This window comes from Prenolepis imparis, unplaced genomic scaffold (genome assembly GCF_030444845.1).
Source record: "Prenolepis imparis isolate NDT839.2.m4 unplaced genomic scaffold, iyPreImpa1.0 SCAF_12, whole genome shotgun sequence".
Lineage (NCBI taxonomy): Eukaryota > Metazoa > Arthropoda > Insecta > Hymenoptera > Formicidae > Prenolepis > Prenolepis imparis.
In genome coordinates, this window is record NW_028141170.1 from 8,855,446 (window position 1) to 8,880,367 (window position 24,922).

The 24,922-nt window shown below is 32.9% G+C and overlaps 1 protein-coding gene across 1 annotated transcript in view; it reads right to left on the reverse strand.

Moving 5' to 3' along the window:
- Nucleotides 1-7,313: 7,313 nt before the first annotated feature.
- LOC145944240 (uncharacterized) overlaps nucleotides 7,314-24,922 on the reverse strand; it is a 56,459-nt gene continuing 38,850 nt past the window's right edge. Inside the window, exon 4 of the mRNA XM_083052478.1 lies at nucleotides 7,314-7,361. The gene's annotated coding sequence lies outside the window, so the exon portion shown is untranslated. The remainder of the gene's footprint in view (nucleotides 7,362-24,922) is intronic.

Here is a 24,922-nt window from a genome sequence, read left to right on the forward strand (position 1 = left end):
TTATAGAAATTTTGTGAACAGAGTGAAGACTTGAATTTTACTTCTATCTTCCATATAGCTTCTTGATTATTGATCATTAATCGCATTTCATTCGCATTTGGTCGAACAAAAAACATTTATTATTTATTTATTAAGGAAATGTAATATTGCAAGAATGTCAGTTTGTTAAAATCGGCGACGGATAGAGCTGTTTGACAGACAAAATGCGAATTGAATCTCGAGTCGAAGAATGCGGAGAGAATGCGCGACTGGAGAAGATGTATCATGATGGTTTCATCTGCGCCACCGAGGGCAATCGGCAATAAAGTGGTACAAACCACTTACTGATTTTAAGCGGTGGTTTCGCCTTGCCAGTTTTCATTGTCTATCCGAGAGGAAGAGGAAAGAGAGGGTTGGCACGCGGAAACGAGCGCGGCGCGCAAGAAGGAATCGAGATGGAGCGAAATAAAAACACTCGCGGATGCAGCCTGGCTGCAGTCAGACTCTCGACGCCGTGTAAATGGCGCTCGACGACTACTTTCGCGATAGTCCCTCTTTTAAGAACGCGAAATGGGCGTTAATGGGCGGATAAGTTTCGCTCCATTGGAGTCTCGGTAATCGATACCGCGATCTTGATGGATCTCGTGCGATCTTGATAGATCTTGCCTCCATTTGTCGTAATTATTGCGCTTCATGTAACTGAGAAGCAATTTAGAGTTATTTTATCTGACGAGATAAAGAAGAATTTTTAATAAAAATGCTAAAAAGAAAAATTTTTTTTTTAATATTAAATGGCTATAAAATGTGTCGAAAATAGTGCCAAAGAATTCCATTTTTACAGATTATATTTTATTATGTTATTCTGAGCTATAATTGATATTGGTTGATTCTCTTTCTCGGTTTGTTTTAAGAAAAAAATGTGACGAAAAATTTAGTCTTTCGAAGTTTAGTATTTAATAATTTCAAAAAATCAGTTACAAAACAATTGTAAAAATATGATATTCCTTTTATGTCAAAAATATTATTAGTTAATGCAACAATTTGTTTGATTGTCGAGTAAAATTTCTGTTTGTTACTTTTATTTTTTGTCACATGTTCAATCTTAGTACGTGTTCAATCATTTCTTTGGAACGGGAGAACCAATCTCATTTTCTGGCTTGGAAATAGAAGAAAGGAAATGTTCTATGTATAGATACAAGATACATATATAGATACGAGATATTTCTCCTTTTATCTTCAAGTTCCAGGATTACATTGGCTATTGTTTGCAAGTATCGATATAGATTGTGTCAGGATTGGAAGTAAATATGTCAAAATTTAATCCCAGAGAAATCCTCGCCAAAAAAATCTTATATATATTATATATACAATTTAACATATATGTATACATAATAGAATCTAGTACAGACTATATATAAAATTTTTCTTTTATATGTGTCAGTATTGCTTTCCGTAATTTTAATTCATTAGAGAGAATAAATAAATAATAGACTATTATCTTATAAAATTATACACAAGACCTATAAAATATATGTATTATTAAAGAATGGAAATTATGTGTTACTTTTCAAAAGTTTAAAAATTTGTTGTGGTGATAGAAGTTGGTGAATGAAGTTTTTCGATAATTATTATAATAGCGTATCTAACTAATTTAACGTTATTATAATTATTATCATGTCACACATACAAAAACGACATTGTTGCGTCATAGAGACGCATGAAAATTTTCCCATTTTCTCCTCGCATTTTGATTTATTACATTCTTCTGACATTCGCGTATCTGTCTGAGCAAACCCCCTCATGTCCAGTGGTTTGTTCGCTACCGGCAGTACCCTGTCCGCGGGGAGATGTCGACGGACGAGTAAGGGACGAGACATGACGACCGGAGAGAAATGTAAGATAGATACATGTACAACGGAGAACCAGAAGGAAAAGAGGTCCGCGCGGACGGGGTGTGCAAGCGGGGATAGCCCAGGAGGATTCAGTAGCGTGATATCATAACCAACAGTGATTTCCCGCTAAAGCCGGAGCAATGCTATTCCAAAGGACCCCGGGGAAAAGCATCGGCCGCCTTCCGCTCGAACATCGCCATTACGACCGGTTATATATGAAATGCGGGATTACTCGTTTCTTTTGCTTCCGACTCTCAGATTTTTAATTTGCTAATAACAACTTTTACAAGGTAATAATGAATTATTTTTCATTATCCGTCATTATCCACAAAATGTACTCAAGCTTTCCTAATAAAGTCACATAGGTCGCAGTGTTTTTTTCATTCTATTTTAATATATTATTTATTATTATTATATGTTTTAAAGATGTATATTATCTCTTTTTCGCAATAATTTTAATATTTGTATATACACATATTTTATCATATATTTTTATATCTTATTAAATGCATTTAAATTTAAATAAATTTTTTTAATACCTGTTTTTGTAAAATCTCTTTATTAATTCCGAATTTTTCCACAAAATATGCTCTCTTTCTGCATATAAATAATTTATGATTTCCAGGCTCTTGCATGAAAGGATTCAGTACAACAATGGTCTGACCTACTTTTTAAATACTCGAAAAAATTGATTTTATTATTGAGAAATTTACATTTAATAAATGAATTAAATTTAGACAAACAAACTAAATTTAAAATATTCTTTTTTTTTCACATATTGAAGATTTATTATATTAAAAGTGAAGATTATATATCGTTTTATTGTATTAAAAAATTCTTCCGATTTATCTCAGATCATAAAATCCTCTTACTTCCTTGGTTTTTTATCTCTCTTTCTTTTTCTCTCTCTAGATTTCTCTTTCTATGTGAAAAGTCGGCCGCCCGGATGATCGAGTGTGTCGCGTGCTTCTCCGCTAACAACTGTCGTCAAGTCCGTCTGGCCGAGCTCCATAGACGAGGCGACGGGTAAGACCTCGACGTACGTGCCGGATGGAGGATCCTCGACTTCGAGTGGGTCTCTCTCTTCAGTATAAACCAACCATCGCCAGACCGGTCTCTTCTAAAAAGGGGTGATGAACCGATCGACCGCCTCGCGGTCTGTGCGAAAATATACACGAAGACTGAAGAAGCTGAATCTCTTAAGAACCTCGCGTTATTAGAAAAAAGCTCATTCATAACTCGAGTGTTTTTTTTTAATTGCCAGATATATTTTTTTTAAACTCCGAATTTTTTGGAAGAGTCATTCAGTCAAGTAGTTCTTCTCTTTTTGTATTTTCTTTGGGTATTTCATAACATCGAAGCTTGTCGAGTGGCTTGTATTTTGAGTAGACTTATACGTAACAATAGCTATTATGAATTAAACGCATTTCGAGAATAATTATTTGAATATCTTACGAAAGCTAAATATTATTAAATTTCTGTAATAATTTGCAATTTTGTTAATTTGTTCGAAGCTTTAAAAATAAAATTCGCTCATAGAGATACTTGTGTGAATTTTTAGACGTTCCGTTCATAAAGGAAGCATTTAAGCCGTCTTTTCCTTTTTGTATTTTCTTCGCAAAGAGTACTTCATAACATCGAAGCTTCTCTATCGGTGCTTGTACGGTTTGTATTTTGAATAGACTTATACGTAACAATAGCTCTTATGTAAACTAAGAGTGGATTTCGATTATTATGAATTGAAAACATTTTGAGAATAATTATTCGAATATAAGTTATACAAAAGCTAAATATTAATTTTCTGTAATAATTTACAATTTACGATTTAACATTAATAATTCAATTTGTATTAGAAGATAAATTTGTTTTCTAAATGTAGCCTAATAAAACATGGCAAACATTCTTTTTGGTCATTTGTTGTGATTCACACATTTTCAGATTATATTAATCTTTCGTGCTAGTTAAAACTTTTATTTGAGTAATTATAAAGATTGTTAAATATGTATACCAAGTGTGAAACATACACACACATAGCAACACTGGCGGATCCTGGAAGGGGGGGGGGGTTAAACCCCAAATTATTTTCGTGCAACGAAATTATCTCATCATTTCGTCCTATGTCTGACTATAGATACTTAATCTATACTTAACTCCTTGAATGCGTAATGAGTATAATTTACAATGTATCTTATACATATTGTATATATTATATAGATATAAAGAATTTCGCCTAATTATTTTCGTGCAACGAAATTATCTCATTATTTCGTCCTATGTCTGACTTAATCTACACTTAACTCCTTGAATGCGTAATAAGTATAATTTACAGTGTATCTTATACATACATATTGTATATATTATATAGATATAAAGAATTTCGCCTAATTATTTTCGTGCAACGAAATTATCTCATCATTTCGTCTTATGTCTGACTTAATCTATACTTAACTCCTTGAATGCGTAATGAGTATAATTTCCAGTGTATCTTATACTTATATATATATATATATAAAATATATATGTGTATCTTATACTTATATATATATATATATAAATATATAAGTATAAGATACACTGGAAATTATACTCATTACGCATTCAAGGAGTTAAGTGTAGATTAAGTCAGACATAGGACGAAATGATGAGATAATTTCGTTGCATGAAAATAATCAGGCAAACTTCTTTATATCTATATAATATACATATATATATATGTGTATCTTATACTTATATATATATATATATATACGCTGGCGGATCGACGTCGTTGATACTGGAATAGAAGCTAATCATGAAACCCCAAAAATATTAAATAAAATAATTTTGCAACCCCATTATCGACGTCAGGATCCGTTAGTGCATAGCAATATATTTCATAAGATTATAATTTAGCTACCATATTCAAATTAAAAACCCTCGCATTTTTCTGATCATGTCTAAATATAATCTGTCTTGCAAAATTCATTAATCGTGAGGAAATCGACACATGTTTTTACAACGTTCTCTGTATTGGAACTGTTGGGAATAAACGGTTACGGTATTGTAGGTGCCACAGCCACACAATCCACCTAACCCACTCTCAGTCTACTCACCGCTATCGTTACGTACACCCGATATGTAGCGGTATGCCCCGTGGCTTGTAAATAATGGCCGAGCTGTCAAGCGCCGAAATTCGGATATCTTCGCGATTGTATGCGCCAAATACGTGCGTATATATGCGTATAATGTGTCCGGCCGTATACACTTGTGTATATGTGTCTGCCAACGGTATGTGTGTCAGCCGAAAGAGTATTAAACCCTAGAGACATTCGATAATACGGAAAATCCAACAGTTCACTCGAGCTCATTTTGAAGAATAATTATATGTATATTGTGTCATTAACATGTCCTCCTACATCTCACAAGTTTTATATTAAAGTTTAAGAGAGATTAATTAATAGGCATTAGGAATTATAATTCCTAATTATAATCAACTATTCCTTGTTTCGTTTTTAAATTTTTATTGATGTTTTATTATTATATATTTTATTTAATCTAATTTAGTTGTATTAAAAATATGCTCTTTTATCAGTGTTATAAAATTGCTATTAATTGTAATCATAATATTTTTAATCCAGCGATATATGTATATAATAATAAGCTGTAATATACATATATAAGGGACGTATTTTATTTGTTAAAATATATTGATATACTTATATAATGGGCAAATATTTTTTCATAAAAAATCTCAGGATTTATATTTATACGAACATTTCATTCGAGATTATGAGCGATACTTTTCCGCTCACTTAAATCGATGAAATAACCGAGAGAATTAATGGCACGGGGGCTTTCGCATCGCGAAATCAGCCGTTCGATAAATCCCATTTTTAGAATTTACTCGCGATTCGACCGGCCGCCCGTACATCCAAAATGCTCCATTTGCAGCGCTGTAAATTCCGATGTAGACCGATTTTTTTTATTCCGCACGCCCCTATCTCGCTGTGTCTCCCTTTCCCAGCCACGCTCTCGCTGCAGTATTTAATCCCCGCAGTTTATCAGCAAACCACAGCAAGAGGAGGGCGCCGATACACCCTGAAATTAATTCGCGAGATTTTTCCCCGGCCCTTCTCTCACCCTCTCCTTCTTTTTTCGCAGCTTTTTTTTATCCTCGCGGTAGCACAATAGCGTGTCGATCGGCCGGTGCTCGTCGATCATTCGGGATTAATGGACGCGCGCAATTTTTTCTTGCGCTTTTCGTCGGTATCGTGTGCGTTGAATACAAGAAAAATCACTCACCACGAAATCGAAAGGTTGCTCTAAGCACCGAAAAAGTCGCGGATGAGCAGATTATTTACTTTTGAAGAGTTTAAGTTTACAGAAAATTGCATTGGATATTTAATTGAAAGGAGAGAAGTAGAGGTAAGTAATAAATAAATATTGAGTATTATATAAATCTTCATGAATCTATATAGATTTCTAATAATACATAGTTATATAGTTATTTGTAGTTAATGCAAAAGAAAAGAGCGCCTTGAAAAAATAAATTAATCATTTGTTGTCATGTTTATCACAATATAAATCGATGTAAATAATAAAATTCTTTTATATTTTATGATAATATATTATAGCAATTATTTTCATTTTTTAAGAATAAGCACATATTTAATTCATATTCAAAAAAATCATGTGTATCTGATAATAATTTAGATAATTATAATAAAAAATTTGAACTAAGTTCTAAAATGTGTCATAGGGAAATTAAATTACGAATTGACTTTCATCCAAATATTACATTATCTATTGTTTGCACAAAACTCATTGTGCTTTTATCTCCGACAACTCGTCAAAGGAATTTTTGTTAGTTCCGTTTAAAAAATGCAAGTCTTCGCTACAAAATGCTCGGGAGAATGTAGCATTGATTTTCCTTATTTTCTCTCATACAACAAAGGCTCAAGATTTCGCGTCGATATGCGACTCTGGAGTAACAAAACATAATCCTCATTGCGATGCTTCCATGACTGAGCAAGATCGAAAAAAGTAGAGATAGAAGAGTTGATAACATGAGGAAAGATCAGATGAAAACGAAAGAAAGCTACGGAATTCAGAATATCATGCTTCGTTTTTTCTCGTGGATTCTGGTAATCGAACTTGAGATCCCTCATCAATCTTTCTGTCACTTTCTACTTGTTCAACCGTTTATTTTCTACATTATTCTGCAATTTTCGATTTTTTGTTCATTTATTATATCACATTTATCTAATTTTTTAATTTTTCTTATTTGGATAAAATAAAGAAATTATTCTTCTCCTATTGCAAATACCTATCCTTTCTAAAAAAAGGCACGTTGAGTCGATTCTCGCAAGTAAAACTTATTACTTTAATATTTTCAACATGTTATACCTATACACTCCCCCATTACAGCTATAGAAATGTTATACATTAAACAATGTTTCACTCACCGATACGTGCAATAGAGGAGTTGTACACAGCACACAGCACATTAATCTGAAAACAAAATATTCAAATTATGTATATATATACATATGTGTGTGTCGAATATACAATATCATAAACAATGCAGTTTAGAAAAAATGTTTTTATATTGTATACCCCTCAATATGTTTTAAATAATATGTTATAATACTTTAAACTCGATTAATATTTTTGACAGTTATCAGCTGATTTCTGTCAAAAAATATTAATCGAGAATAAGATATTATAACATATGTATTATTTACAATATATTACAATATTTTAATTTTTTAACATATTATTTTTAAATTTAATTAGCAAATTGAAGTTTTAATCAGCTAATTTCTGTGAAAAAATATTAATCGAGTTTAAACAAACTTTATATTATTTTCTTTTAAATATCATTTTTTAACATAAAATCGAAGAATGGCGCGCGCTTGTATTATTCTAGTATTTTATATATCAGATTGATTTTTTGTCGCAGATAATAAATGATTTAATTGTGATAATTACAAACAATTTAAATTTTTTAAATATATGTTTATATATATATAAGTAGATAATCATATTTTATATAATACATACACTCTCTTTAAATTAAATTAATTAATTAATTTAATAAAATTCCTCTTATAGTCAAATATCACTACTAGTAACAGAACTAGGTATATTCGCTTTAATTTCGTAGAATCAAGTACTTCCTCGGCGCCGCGGCGTTGAATTGATTCATCAACGATCGCGATTTCGTACTTCTGCGCTACGGTCTCTCGTGTAGGTAGTTTGGCGGCAAAGACCCTCCAACAAGTGATACAAGCAGTTCTGTGGTCAGACACTATGTACACGACTACTACGACGTAAAGCGCGAGTCTCGTGATTACCGTCGACAAGAGCTTGCAAGACCTTACTTGCAAGACCTTCGCATATCAAACATTTGCGATGAAATTGTGGCGACGCTTCCTTGAAATTGACCTCTCATATTTCTTGCCGTAATCGGGTTAATTAATCCTTTTCGAATCGCTTCGAAGAAACTTTGCACTTATTCCCGAGTTTCCGTTTGAGAAAATATTGGCAAGTCGATCAAAAGATCGCTAATTAGAAACAAAATTTACAATTTATATTACGTTTTTATCTCCTATTTTCTTCAGCAATGTATGTACAAAAATACATATAAAAAAATTATCAAATATTAATTATACAATTAATTGTAAGATATAAAAATATAAATATATTAAATATATATAAATTGCTAATCTGCAGCTAGAATATTTTAGACAAATTAGAGTTTTTCTTTGAGAATGTTTCTGTATTTCGCGAAAAGCGGTTGTCTTCATTAATTATCATCTTATTAATTATATTACAATTTCACTGGTAGAGATTCGCATTTAATTGAATTCAAATATGGTCATGAAGGAGTCTACCAAGTTCCATCAAAGCAAGTTCCGCGTATGCCCTCCGATAACGGACTCCTTCTAATGAGCGTATGGAAAGGAGCTTTTCTTGTCAACGTACGTAAACCGCTTGCAAACGGAGACGATATGAAGTTCAAAGGATTCGTCGAAGTTCGATCCGACGACGAGGGGAAGGGAGTTCTTCACTTTGTCGCGGACTCCCGTTATGTCCCGAAACCACCCTCGCTAACCGAGAATTCGGCTGCACGCGTTAGAGTCTACAGTTACGCTCTTTGTCTACGAATATTGTTGTATATTGAGAACATATTGGATGTCTATACTCAGATTCTATGAAATGTTCTTTTGAAACGTTTCTTAAACAATTCAAAGTTCGATCTTTTCTCAATAAAAATTTCACGCACATCGATAATTAAGTTTGTCCATATCGTAAGTTTGTATTTTTTAGTATCAAATAACTTAGCAATCTAGTCAGATTAAAATTTTTAATTTCCATAAAACAAAGAAATTTCAATAAAGATATTTTTATTTTTTAAAATAGTTTTACGTTCTTCTTCTAGTATTTCCCAAAAATTCAAAAAATTGTGCTTTTTATTACATAATTCTTATCATATAAAATATAGGTATATAAAATGTATATATAATATATGTAATTATGATTTCTGTATTTTAAAATTCAACTTTCACGATGCTTAAAAAATCTGCAATTCTAGCACACACACAGCGCAACAACAAATCCATTTACTTGCATCGATCGTATGCCAACGTCGAAAATTAAGCGACATTGTTCCGTGATGACGTTCGTAAATACTGGAGTCGCGATTATCTTACGTGTGACTTCTAACGACAATTAAAATTTTGTGCCTAATGTGTCTCCGTCAAGACAATTGCTTTACGAATCTCTAGCTTTCGAGCTTACGCGCTTAAATTACTCGTGGGATGCAAATGTCGCAAACTTCAAAATGTTCCTTCGAAGTTCAATTCTCGTCTCCTAGCTTTTTCGCTCCGAAAAGTTAGCGATGATTTTAGAATCTACATTATTCGATATAATATTTTATATAGCACTTTATATTAAATTAAAATTATATATTTATATAAAAACTTTTACAATTTATCAAAATAAAAACAGAATCGATTTTTTTAACTAGATATTTTAGAAATAACAAAATTATAATTATTTTTCCAATTTCTACGTTTGTCAAATCAAATTTTGTAATATGCGACATTGTGTATTTTTGCAACTAAAATTTTGTAAAATGTTTACGAGTAACATTAAACGAGAAATAAAGTTTGTCATCTATATTAGTATCTCCTAAGCTTAACTTGTAGAAGTTATTTTTAATCGCGTTTCGGCTGTTGAATATTGATTTATCAAGCTTATTTAAGTTGCCTCGAGTTTTCGAAGTTTTCGTTCAGTGTTATAATTACACATGGAATAAACGCTTCTCGAGGGCACAAGCACGTTAACACCCGAATTTACGCAGCTTTCTCGCAAGGAGAGCATTTGTGGCATTAAGCTGAAAAGAAGGACATTTGACTGACTTTCGGTAAAAGCTCTCGATCATTCGTCCATAAAAGCTCGCAACCAACCGGTGCTCCTCTTTCGTCGGGCACTTTCAGTAAGTCTCTCGGTTTTAACTTTTTCCTTCAAAGAGTGCAATAAAAATAAAAAGTCCCATTTTCTCTTTCTAAAATCCATATACATTTTGAGTAGAGTGTTGGATTGCTGGCCACTATATGGTGCAAGTCGAAACGTAGAAGATAGATAGTCAAAAATCGCGTCTCCCGATATATCGGACGAAATAATAAATAGCGCAATTTTCTCTCTTCTGCACATTTTTATGTTAAAGAATACAATAATTTTATCCGTCGAGTTTTTAAATTACAATTATAATACAATATAACTATAATATGCTAGGATTTATTCAACTTCTCCATGAAGAGCAGGAAGAAAGAGAGAAGTAGAGAGAGCAAAACGTGTTTCTTTTTCAGCGACCGGAATCATAGACTATAGTCTCTCGTAAACTGTTTGAGATTAAGCTCTCGCGAGCGAGTCTGTTGGGAGGTTAGCAAGGTGAAAGGCGAAAAGAGAGGAAAGGGGAATGGAGAGCTTTAACAAACTGCGGGGAGAGACTGAAAACGGAGCTCAAGTCTCCGGTGGGACTCCGTGAGCTGCGGCTCTTTCTCAACAAATTGTAGTTATTGTTCCTGGATGCTCTGACGCCAAGCTGCTGGAGCTGCGTAATAGCTCCGCGTGCCTGCAACTTGCAGGAATATTTAGTCCCCCCTTTGGTCGAATTCTCCGCTGCGTGAGGCACATTTACGGATCAGCATTCGCAGATCTTGAAATTCGACCGAAATTCGTTCAACAAACGTGATTGTATTACGTATTTTAAACCTATTATCAAAAATATTGTCCAAAACTGCGGAAAGTAATGTATAGAATATCCTGCAAAAGTTCTATTTAAAATATAACGCTGCTAAATTTTAATTTTAATACAATTTATTCACATCGTCATAAATTATATAAATTAATCCTGTTTTATGTAAATTTTTGAAATATTTTATTCAATGCATTTATCATGTATTGTTATTAAGATAATGCAATTCCAATTTTACTGAAATATAAAATTCATAATGTTTAAATCTTTGAAAAACCTATTTATGATAAATTATTTGCGAAATAAACAATATTAATTTCGTCTCGCGCATTCGAACGTTTTTGAGGGAAGCATCTCGAGAAGGAAGAGAGAGAAAGAGAGGACTGATGCGCTTATCGCAAATCTCCGTTGCATCGCGCATTCCCGTGGATAGAGACGAAAGAGAATGCTTCTTTTACCCGAGGAGGATTTTCCGAAGACAATATGTAGGGTTGCGAGGGGCAAAACAACGGACTCCAAATGCGAATGGATGACCACAGCGCCCGCTCGAAAGGCTTAACCGGCTTTACGTTACTTTTTCCTGCCGTAAGCCGCTCTTCTCTATGCAGACTCGCGCGCGTGAAAACACTGCATCGAATGGCTATCTGCACAGTTTACCTTTACAAATCACGCACGCTGCCTTTCTTCCACTCGTATACAGTATAAGTGTGTCACAGATCCTCGAATAATTCCCCAAGTTTCCTTTAATCGCGAGGAGATTATATATGTCGAGTCCCCGTCACAGGAATATCATATACAGCAGGAGATCTCGTATCGCATAAAATATACCTATTCATGTACAGAAACGGAGAAGCATCATTTGCTTCCCCGTTTATGGCGCTCTATTTCACGAATTACAGACAATAATTTTGCGTCGCGGGGGCGCGGTAATCTTTCCGGTAACGAAAAGCAGCGGCAAAATTGCGCGTATCCAGAACTAATGCGCGTTATTGTATTACTTTCATTCGCGCGTGGGGCGTTGCGATGTTTCAGAATGCAATTATGCCACGGGCGAGACACGCGCGGCATATCCCGCGAAATAAATTATGTTTCGCAAAATAGATTTCGCTACATCCACGGATAAATTCGACGAATTAATCGCGCTGTTCTTGCAGTCAGCCACGATGGAAACATTTTCTCTTCTAATTATCTGTACACAATCGCGCTGCGAGTGTAATAACAAATTAATAAATCGAATATAATTTGTATTTAATAATAATAATAAATGTAATAATAATTGCACGTATATGTAAGAAGCACTTTTCACGCGTATACAAAACACACATACTCGTGAAAAATGTTTTTTACATATACGTGCAATTATTATATTTATTATTATTATTAAATACAATTTATATTCAATTTATGAATTTGTTATAAATTCATTGTTAAGAATTTGTAAATGTTGATTAAATAAAAAATTATAGAAATAAAAAAGAATTGGAAATTAAAATATAGTGCCTATGCAGCTTTCTGTATCATAATGGAAAGATATTCTCTTTTAGTAAATGCACCAAACAAATATTTTTTTTTCTTGATATGCGACAAAATTCAGCGTAATTTTTACTATTATTTTTTTCCTTAATATAATATTTTCCTTAATATAATATAATATGCCATACAAGAGTATGAAAAATATAGCACAACGAATTCAGTCAGTAATATGTTTATAAAATTATGTATATACGTTCTTATATTATCTTATTAATATATTTTATATCGATATCGTTATGGTCATATTGTACCATGATAAATATTCTATAGAAATATCTTTTGCAAATATATTTCGTACGAAAATCCTATATAAGAAGCCTATATCCCTGTAATCCGTATTCAACCCTGATATCTCGAATATGTATAGTATAAGCGGCTCTTCTGCCTTTGCACGAAACTTCCCCATCCTTAAAACGCTTCACGTTGTCGTCGGCGATCCCATGGCGATACCAAAAGTCGGCCGGTTGCCATTATACAACGTTTTAATCCTATTATAACAGTTAATTACCGTCTGGTGACCGTTAGCGAAACACGGACAAAAAGAGAAGAGAACTCGACACCTTTCTGTAAGAATACCATTTGTTTCCTCTTCCATTTTAAGCTCGCGACCTTTCACCGAAACAAAAAGTGGCGCGTCTAATTAACGATCGCCCTTTGCTCATTTTTTGGCACAAGCTAAAAATAAACGGAGGTTAAAAATGCAACAGAATCCAGAGAAAATCATCTAAAGTTATATATATAAAATGTTTCAAAAGTCACAAGAATTTAAGAGAAATATACGAGACTATATTATTTAATCTTTTTTAAATCAAGATTTATTTAAATTGTATATTGTTAAAAAAGAGAAATAAAATATTGTTCAATGTAGCAAATTTTTTTTATTGTTACAAATAAAATCATTTCTGATGAAATATCGTTTTTCCTTTATTTCGGAAAATAGAGCTTTTCTATAAATAAAATAACACAAACATTTTTGCAATAGAAAACTATCATCTTGAATATTGGCAAACGCGAAAAAAAGAATTTTCCTTTTTTTTTCTATTTTTTTAGTGCGTCTATATTGCGAAAAACACTACAATTGCAATCATATCGCTCGCATTGTTGTCGCCGCTATACTCTGCTCTCATCTCTGCAATCTAACGCAAAGATAATAGTTCTCGAAAAAAAAATACAGTTTTCTATCCGTGCTACGCTAACGTTTCGATCTACGGGTTTGTCGAGGAAAAGTGGATCGGACGAGAATAATCTCTCGCGTACGAAAGGATTATTCGTAGTACCTCACGGTGCGAGGAACACGGGAGAATAGATTCCGCCGTGTAATCCCTCGAAATTAAAATTTTAAGACGCGTCAGTTCCTCGTGTCCCCCGAGACATCTCCGCCATAGCTTCTCGCGCCCCGGCGACTTTTTTTTCGATTTTAATCTCCGGCCGACTTCTTATCCTCGTCCGAGACGCGTACTCATTAGACGGCCCCGGGACACCCTCTTTTCTTCGTTCCCTCGTACAAAAGTACGAGTTTTCAACGAGCGACTCTCGACACACCTTCTCCCGGCACTTTCGCGCTACTATCACCCGTTCATCTTTCTCACCGAAAGACGTGTTTTCGACGTCTTTTCATCACGATTTCGGTCGTCGAACTCGCCTGTCTGGCTATTTGCAAACTACCACTACTGCTTTGTCTATGCCTTTTTTACTAAAAGCACTCATTTAATTCAATAATTTTAAACATAGATTTGATAGAAATGTTCATATGTCTTATTTTGTTAAATTTCTCATATTGATCTAAAAAAAATTTTCTTGTAACGCGTAATCGAAATTTTTTCGTTCTATATCTTATTGTAGAATTCTTTAATGTAAAAGCTTCTATGAATGTTTATACATTTGTGGTTTTTTGCATTATAACATATATAATATTGTATATAATATAATATATAATATAATATATACAAATAATATATGTATATACATAATTCTTGTTATGTCTATATGTTCAGAATTGCTTAAATTAATGAATTATTTCCTATTATAAAATACACACACACACACACACATATATTAATTTAAAAGCACAATAGTATTTAATAAAGCTAATCCGTGAAATAATCCATCTGTAATATTAGATCACGCTTGACTAATTGAACTTTAAAATCGACAAAGATACAAATATATTAAACGTAATATACATCATCATGTGATTCTTCAATATTATTTCAATTTAAACAAATTCTATCTTAGGATATTTCAGGTTAATGCAATGGAGTTAGATATTAATATAATGTGTAATTACTGATATATTATGTTTGACGATAGAATTTTATGTATTTTAATCTGGAGAAGTTGGGATTCTTGTTAATAATTAACGTCAAAAAGATTCATCTTATTACTTCAAAAAGAAATTTTAAAATATATTCTAGTAATGTAGCAAATACTACTCAGTATGTAGTAAAAAATTAAACAGCTGTCGAGGCAAAGATTATTAATTTTATTTTTATTAATCGGTAAACATTTGTTAGAAGCAGCAATGAAATTTTGCATTTCATGAATTTTCAATCTGTTGCAGTTCGCTTGATTGTATAATTACTGGTTTTTAACGATGTCATTAAAAAGTGACAGCTGTGTATTTGTAAATCTGTGCGAAATTCAATGCTCGCCGACTAACTATGCTCGCTTAATAACTTTTACGTTGGAAGTTTGTGTTTCGCTTCTTTTGCGACGTCATCGTCGTCGTCGTTTCCTTTTCTCTTTTCGGCTTCCTTTCACAGGTCGGTAAGTCGTCGCAAGTCGTAGGATTTAAAAGGGCTGTTCGAGGACTTAAGTTTGCCGCTTAGTGGATACAGAACGAGAGTGGTTGCGCGAGAAGGAAGTGCTTTGGGTTTGAAATGGCGATTTGTGGGTCAGCGAAAAGCCTGGCAAAACTACGAGTATCCTCAGATTCCGGAATTCACAATTGTGCTTTATAATGACGCGTTGTTATTAACAACGTAGAATTATACGAAACTATCGCATTGTGTTAGTAGCCCAATTAAGTTTACTACAATAGCGGGTTTTATGAAAGAAAGAAATACAATAAAGCACAGAGAGAAAATGGAAAAGTTACAATAATATTTATATTCGAAGGCTTTATTAACTGTAAGAGCTTTTCTGAAAATATGGCGTTAATTATTTCAACCAATTTAATTATTATGCAATAGTATTATTAAGTAATATATATTTCATACAATTCATAATTCATAATTAAATATATATATTATTATAATTAATAATTGTAAGCAATTAGCGTGATGCATATATAAGCATATATAATAATTATTAATGTGCGTGTTGTTTATACTTCTTGTAATGAATGAAATACAATTGAAATCTACTATTGCATTATTATATTTCATTTTTATAATTAATGTATTCTAGTAATGCGGTATTATATACGTGATCAATGTGCTAAAAAAATATCTTTTAGTTCTGCAGAATTAAATATTCTTTAATATATATATATATATATATATATATATTAAAGAATATATATATATGTACATATTGTGCGAAATATATATATATATATATATATATATTTCGCACAATATGTACATATATTAAAAAAAAAATTAAATTTAAAACAACATTGCGAAGAAAGAAGTTCAATGGAAATTTTATTAAGAAAGTTTCGTTTGAATTTTGTTAAAAGGAACCTACACCTACAAGGAGCACTGAGCCTTACAACACATTCTATGTTCTATGTAAGACAACATCGCGAGTGAAATTGTATTTAATAATACATGCCATTCTCTGTACATCGGCTTCTCGCACATTTACCTCCATCCAAAGCCGTTTACAGGATCGTCCAAATCGCATTCGCAGGGCGTTTAATTAGAGAACGATGCACGGCCTCATGTTTGTCGGCGGGATAACGCCGGGGGTGACACGCATCCCCCGCGTCTCTCTTTTGCCTGATGCGAATAACCGGGACTATACGGGATTATAAGGGTGGGCAAATAGTAGGAGAATCTTGTTGTGTGCACACAACAACGGGGCAATGTGTTTGCATGCGAACAAGCGAATATTAAGTTTCCCCTTCCCCTCCTGTCACGGTATAAGAGGATACTAATACGCGACTGCACAGTGAAGAGAATCAAGTGTGAACACGCGCAAAGCGGCGCCGGTAAATACGGTGGTTTATGCGGAAGGCGCGGAAGGAACAGTGATTCCCAACTAACTTTTCACTTTGACACTTTCTTCCCTTACGTATAATCGTGAGACAACTTTCTTTTTGTACAGAAGTTAATAGGCACTATTATATTTCGCAATTATTACGTATTTTTTTCTATCGTGAAAAGAAACTCAAATCCCTCTCATAGCTGAAACTTTTTCCGACAAAGTATCTAATAAAAATTTCAATGTTTCATTGTTCGCGTTATAACAACACCGTCTGCTATTTGATAATTCCGATAATTTTTGAAAATATTTTTGAGGGAAATTCGATGATAAATATGCCTTAGGTAGAAATCCATAATATGATAGAACAGAGCACGAAAAAATAAAATTTCGTTAGTTAAATCATCCGAATAATATATCACCGCAAAAACAATCATTAATATTTTTCGTTCGAATGATATATGCTTCTTTTCTTGGGGAAAAATAATTCGTCGAGTGTTATGGTTTCGTAAATCTTCGTAAAAAATGGTTTTATATAAAATACAGAAATGTTATTTTTTCAATTTTTATAGTCCCGCAATTTGTTTCGTAATTTTATGATTTTTTTTGAGAGAGACTGAATGCATACACGGCGAGAATTTTCTCTTAGAATTTACCCTGAAAATCATGGTAATCGTGGGACAATATATATCCATATGGAAAGAATTTTATAAGAATTTCTCTGATTAATATTTATCACAATAAAAATAATATCTATTACAATAAAATATAAAACATGTTTGATTAATTTTAACGTGTAAATATTATTATTTTTATGTAACAAATATTAATGAGAGAAATTCTCATAAAATTCTTTCCATACCATATTGCCCCACGATTACCATAATTTTCAGGGTAAATTCAAAGAGAAAATTCTCTCTGTGTACGATAACATGTTATTCGATTATATTTTAAGGGTTAAATCTCCCATCAAAGATACACACATATATTCATCCGCAAGTTCGAGTCTGAGGGGACAAGAGAGGGTGCATGGAGCCTGCAAACGCATAATTGCAGATAAACCGACGGACGTGTTCGTGCAACTTCGCGCCCTGCACACGCGACCGGAAGGCTTTAACGGCATGAAGAAGTGCCCGGCTGCTGCTGGTCGGATACGCGAGGCCAAAGGGACGAGCATACCTAAAGTGCATGAGCAAACGAACGGCAATCCCGGGGGGGAAGTTTGAGGCGGTCGGCACTTGAGGGGATGGATTATGGGTCAAGAACGGGGTCGGAGGGAAGATTACCGACAGGCGGAGTCGAGTGATTGTGTAAATCAAGAAGGCACTTAAAGTGCTCGAAATTCTGCCCTACGAAGCTTCTAGTCCAATTCGCCGCCGAGGATTACGCAGACGTTCTCTCTTGCAATCGTTTACCAAAATAAATTCTTATATGACGACTTTTCGCGTCAGAAGAAATGACAGCAAGTTATTCAAAACTTTACCACTCATTTTCTAATTTCCCTTTTTTAATAAATAATATATTTTATTAATTAAGTTTATTTATCCTATATTATGTATATATTTTTATAATTTAATCAATAAAATATATATACCTTGCAAAAAATAAAAGCTATGTAAATTATTGTATAATGTTTATATACATATATTCGCTATTAATCCAACAAATTTCATGACAGATTTAGAGTTAACTCTTTATCAAAGATAATTAAACACAATTTTAATTATTTAATTGAATATTTACATATAGTTGCATATCAAACGCAAAAGTCATCCCTGTCATGTTAAACATAAGAAATGACTATTGCGTTTGTGACATTTAATTATTGAAATAAAAATATTCAACTTTGCAGATATTAAATGTCCAAATATAAAATATATGAGGAATAATAATAATTTAAATTCTAGTAAAAAGAGCCATTTTTCCATTTACATTTTCCGGATTATCAACATATCCGTGATATATGCGTTATATTATCATTCATTCTCTACTGCAAGGGAATCCTTTCGCAATTTTTTTCGTTTGTCTTTTTTTTCTAATCCACAGCGAGCGAACGCGTTTCTATTGTCGAGCGAGTCATGTTCAAGCAGTTTCTTCGCGAAATTTCATTGCTTTTCGCGCAAACACAATTGCGAAATCTCCCCATAGGGTCCCTTCAGCTTTTTCCACTCGTTCATCTCGGATAAGTCGTTCGCGATAACTTTGTTTCCCGCGAAGTTTCGCCTCGCGCGCACGACTTCCGGTCGTTCGCTAGCTATCGCTTTCGTTTCGATTCGGCCGCTATACTTGTCCCACAGTCCCTTGGTCGAGTATTGCTGGCTCTCACGCTCGAACTGTGCGATCGGAGAACACTTAAGTACTTGTCCAATTCACGAATGCTTCGCGAAACCTGGAGCAGGCGTGATATTTTCCCGCTATACGTATTTTACGAATAATATTGCTCCGGAACGATGAACGTCAATCAATGTACTCAACATTTACCGCGGTGCGAAAATTATTCTGACGGGGTTCCATCTCAATTCTGAAAAATGTAGCGCGATTCGTCACCGGCGAATATGTTCTCTTCTTAAAACGACGAAAAGGATTTATGAAGTCTACGTTTCGTTCTCGTAGATAAGACGGAAATCGAATCTGTCGTTCGCACGCGCGCCCATACATAGTACGAATCTTTGATATATGCTCGATTTGAAGAATCTATTCGCGTGCTCGCGATTAAAGGATCGTGCTCGTTCAAGAAGGCTCGTGCAAAAGGAGGAGATGCTATGAAAGCGCCATTAGGAAGGACAATGAGCGATTCATACGAAGAATTGGCGCGAACGAGAGAAAGAAAAGCCATAAGAACCACTTGGAAGATTATGAGAGGTCGAAAAGAAAGAAAAGGATATATACGGGAAAATGAAATGGGAATTTGCGGTTTCATGCGCGAGAACTCAAGACAACGATCTCATTTATCTGATATAGATATATAACGGTTGATTTAAGGTTAATGTGTGAAACGTTGAGAGCAGATAATCCATAAACTGAGATAAAAATTTTTATCATAAATTTTTAATTTAATTAAAACTGTTGAATTATAAAATTTTATTAAAATTATTGAGTTATTAGAATATTTGGTATTCAACTAAAATTTTTAGCAAAACCTTTATTACTTGTCAAAATTTCTACAATATTTTGTTTGGAGGAATTTCCGAGATGTAAACGATTAAAAATTCGATCTGTAACAAAAACCTTCATATATGTATATATATGTATATGTATGTATATGTATGTATATATATGTATATGTATATTCCTGATATTCTGTATCAGCTGCATTTAATGCAAGCGAACACAAATTCACCGAGCTTTATGCCTGTGTTATGTAACGCCGATTGTCTTTCTACCGTTTTACGAGTCACCTACTTAACACAACGCTTTTCGTCGTGAATTAATGCAACACTAAACTATTTTCAGCTTGTAACTTATAAATTAAAATTATATCGTTAGGTGAAAATTGTGATAATCAAATGAACGTTAAACTGATCATGTGACTTTAAGCTCCAAATTTAAGCGTGCGCAATCGGAGAACAGTCATATTAATTAGAATTTATATTTCTGGCGTTTATAACCAGAATTGCATGAATAAAGTGGAAATTTCAAATGTTATCGGAAAATTAACACTCATCAGTCTCTGTATTACTATTTTGGTAAATGAAATCCAATGCACGACTAAACGGCATGCGAAATGCGATACGAGATAAATAATGCGAAGAAGTAAAAATTCATTTGTCAAATTTTTACTAGTGCAATCTACTAGCAATGTAACGAGTTACAAGAGAATTAATGTTGACAAGTTTTGTTTCATTTCGATTTACTTCCTTAATCGAGCCATTTTCTTTCATGCAAAAATATAGAAAAAATACACTATGTAATAGTAAAACTATGTAGTGTCTTTTTCAACAATTGTGAAAGTATGAAGTTTATTCTGTTTGAATAAAAGTTTGACGAATAATTAAGTAATCGTAACTTATTAATTTTTACATTAAATATTTCAGATCCTACCTCTTAAATTTTAATTTTTAAATTATTAAAATAAGATATCCTTAAAAAAAAACTAAAAAAGATTTTTCTATATATTATATTGTTAATAAGAATATTAATAAAAAAATAGTATTTTTGTTTCTTTACTTATATATGTATATCTAATTAATATCTAAGATTATCAGTAGTCCAATCTATCAAGAGGATATTTCTAAATTTCATGTCACAGATAAAGCAATCCCATAACACAACACATAAATAACGCGAAGTTTTTAATTTCGATCTAATGATTTTTGATCTAATGATTTTGATGCCGCTGCATATTATGTAAAGAGTATCGCAGTGACTTCGATAAGCCTCGTAATCCTATCTAGTGTTTGATCTCGTCTCAGATTCTGCCAAGTCGCCGGGAAAGCCGAGTTCTGGACCAGTTCGCACGTCCTTCGTTAGTAAATACCTGTCCTGCAGCGAACGCATCCTGTAGGGATGCTGCCCCCCTTCCCTCTCTTTTCTCTCTTTCACTCTCCCGCTTGCAAGAATCTCGACTTCGCGCGCGCTCTCGCTCTCATCAGACACTGTAGAGTTGCTAGGGCCAAGCAATTTGTTAATGGCGATAATTTAGCAAAGCGGATTAAAACAACGCCGTCTCGACGGCGCGGCATTAATCAACGTTAAGTCTCATCCGCAAGTCTAACGACAATACGAGCTCATGCAAACGATCGATTGTATCTTAATAGACGCGATTGCACTCGGGGAATCAACGATAGATATACATGTGCTTTCGAAAAAAAAAATCGATTATATTTTTTTTATTCCTTTAAATTTCTTTTCTTTAATTTGTTTAATGTTTTTCAAATAGCTAACAGCTAATAATAATAAAAATTTAGAATTTTTAACAATATATTTACTATTGCAGCATCATGAGTTTAAAAAAAAAAAGTGAATAATTCTTGGAAAATTAAGAGAAAATATCTTAATTTTTTCTAAAGATTTTATTAATACTTGATAAATTAAATGTTTTAAATTCTTATTTCTTAGTTTTTCGTTTTATCGATATATTATGTATTTTTTGATTAATTTGGGATTATCAATAAAAATTTTGAAAAAATGTTATTTTGACTATGACGGTGCATCTTTTCGTTCTACATTATAATTGATTGTCGACGATGAGCGAAAAACGTCAAAGGCAATGTAACCACGTCGTGAATGCCGATGTAACCGCCAATTACAGCGCCAAAATTAATGTGTAATTTCGCTTTGACGTGCTTTGTGCGTAACTTTCAGAATGTGGGAGCCAGAACAATGCTAATTATCGCTCTGCACTACAAGAAATATTAATCAACGTATCCCAGTTATAGGATATAACGAGCGTACGATGTGCAAAAACTTTCATTTTTATTCATTTACGTAATACAAACATTTATTTTGATAAATATTAAACGAAATACCGGTTCCAACACATATACATTCTTTGTCAATTTTTTTACCGTAAAATTAAATATAAACGCATTGAAATATTTATTATCCAGCGGAATCTACGTAATAATGTTCTTTATTCTATCTTCTAATAATAATTAAAAGTTTCTTACTCTTATATGCATTTAACGTATAATCACATACAGAATAGTCAATCTCTGACATTACCATTTAAAATTAAAACTTTTTTTTTATAAGACTTCGAGAGAAGTTGTAAAATTGTATAAGTTTTAAAGAAAATTTGCTTTACTTGTGATAGCATTATATGTATTATTTATAAAAGTAATGTAACAAATATTTTTGTAATTACATAAAATGTTACGTGAAATACTCAATGCAGTTATCGATTCGCACAAATATCGAGGAACACAGTGATGCATAAAATTCCCCCCCGCCAAAAGAAGAGAGAATGTGTACATTTGATATTCGCTATGAGATTTTCGTCGGTGACGTCAGGGAGCGGATGGCGGATTTTGAACGTAAATTTCGACGCGATGCATCGCCCTCGCAAAAACGGGGAATGGCATAAAACGTTCGAAGGGGATGCGAAACGTTTCAGTGGCTGTCGCCTACAAATACCGCGATCCTCTTGGCAAAATCTGCATACCGAAGAGCTGTGACAGCTCACTCCCACGCCCGCTATCATCCCCTTCTTCTTCCTCTTATCTCATCTTTTTCATCGCCATTGTTCGATTCTGTCATTTTCTTCGGATTTTCGTATTAGCACATTTTTCTTTCGTTTCATCGCTTTTTGAGAGTGCACATTTTTTTCCCTCTTTTTTTTTCTCTTGTCGCCGTGTATCCAATGATATTTCAGTACGAGCGTATCCTCTTTTGATACACGAAGAATGTGGAATAAATAAAGCAGCATCCAGTGGAAAAACGATAAATCCCGAGAGGCGCGCCAGCAATTTGTTGAATGGGAAGAGAAAGAGAGTATAAGGGAGGAAAAGAGAGAGAAAAGGGCTCAGTGAAAAACGTGCAGTAAGAGGAAGGGCAACGTGAGAAAAGCGAAAGACAGCTGAGGCGCGCACGTTCGAAATCATGGCGTGTAATTTATGAAGGCGAGCATTATGTAATTTGAGCGATAAATAATGTTATCATAATAGTATCCCACAGTTTATCACGAAAATAGAGGCTCTTTGTTGCATTGTTGAAAGATTTTCCTGGGATTTACTTAACCCAGGCTTTATCTACGCTTGATGAATTTATAGAATCCCAATATATTGTATATACATATATCGCAAGTTTATCGTGTAATATGAAATTAGTTATTCTTATGTTTTATTCCAATTTTTAATCTTAAACATTATACAATTATAACTTAATTTGTTTTTCATTATTTCTAAATTAATTGCTAAAAGCAATAAGAAATATAATAGGCAGAATAGAATACATCGCAAGATGAAATATATAAATATACTTAATATGTTCTCAAGTAAATCTGAATATTAATGTTATATTAAAGATATATAGCATTTTTTTAGTATTTTATAGTATGCAACGCTTAGAGTGAGCGTGTATACCTATTACCTATATAGTAGTGCGCAACTTCTTCGTAATCCAAGGATTAAAACTCGAGAAAGTTTAATCGAGTCACGTGTATATTCACTTTTATCTGAAGCAGCCTAGGTTATCTTTGAAAATTAAATGTAAACGTTTAGTTTCTATAATATTCACTGAGTAACCCGAGATAGCTTCCCATGTTAAAAGTTTATTTAAACAAGCAGCGAAGAAAATAATAAGCTTATAATTCAACGAACCGAGATATAATTGAAAAAACTTTTATTCATACACGATATATAACTTAGAGATCTAATTGGAAAAGTGGAAATCTTTCAAGTAATAAAATAAAATTAATTTTAAAAATATAGTTTTACAAATGCCAAATGCGATTAACAAATCGCGATCACAATTTACATCTCATGTAATAAATCGCAAATAATTACGCATGAGGTTTCGAGCTATCGGGGAAATATCTGATGCCATTTATTAATATTAATGCGCTATAACGCTCGTCGTGCTCGCGCGAAAACGAGACTGTGTGGTATTCGAAAAATGTGATGGATCTATAATTGGGTTGTTTTTGCAAAATTAATCACCCTAATTAATACCGTTCGATTTGCCGCAAATTAATCGAGCACGTTCGCCAAAGCCAATCTGCAATTTTATTAATTCACTTCATTCATCGGATCTGTTATTATCTTATCTTCGTAATTATTATAATATTATTAGCATTAATGTATCGAAGGATATTAATAACAGAACCGTTACTAATCTTTTAAGAGATAATTTTTTGCAGGTATTATTGAATTAATATTAAAATATTTTATGCTGTATCAATCAATTTTCATACAAATTTAAATTTTAAACCCTAAAATATTATTTGGGGAATGGCAAGTTTCCTTTACGTTCCGTTAATATAAATAAAAAAGAGTGAATTGTTTATTAGATTTCTATATTATTTTCTTCAGAAAGAGGGAATTGTATGTTTAAATTGAATTACATTAAATTACTTAATTATAATAATTACTATATTTATAATTTTATATATTAATTTTACCTTTTTTAATATTTATTACATTATATACATATTTCTTATTTATTTTCGTAAATAAGATATATAAAA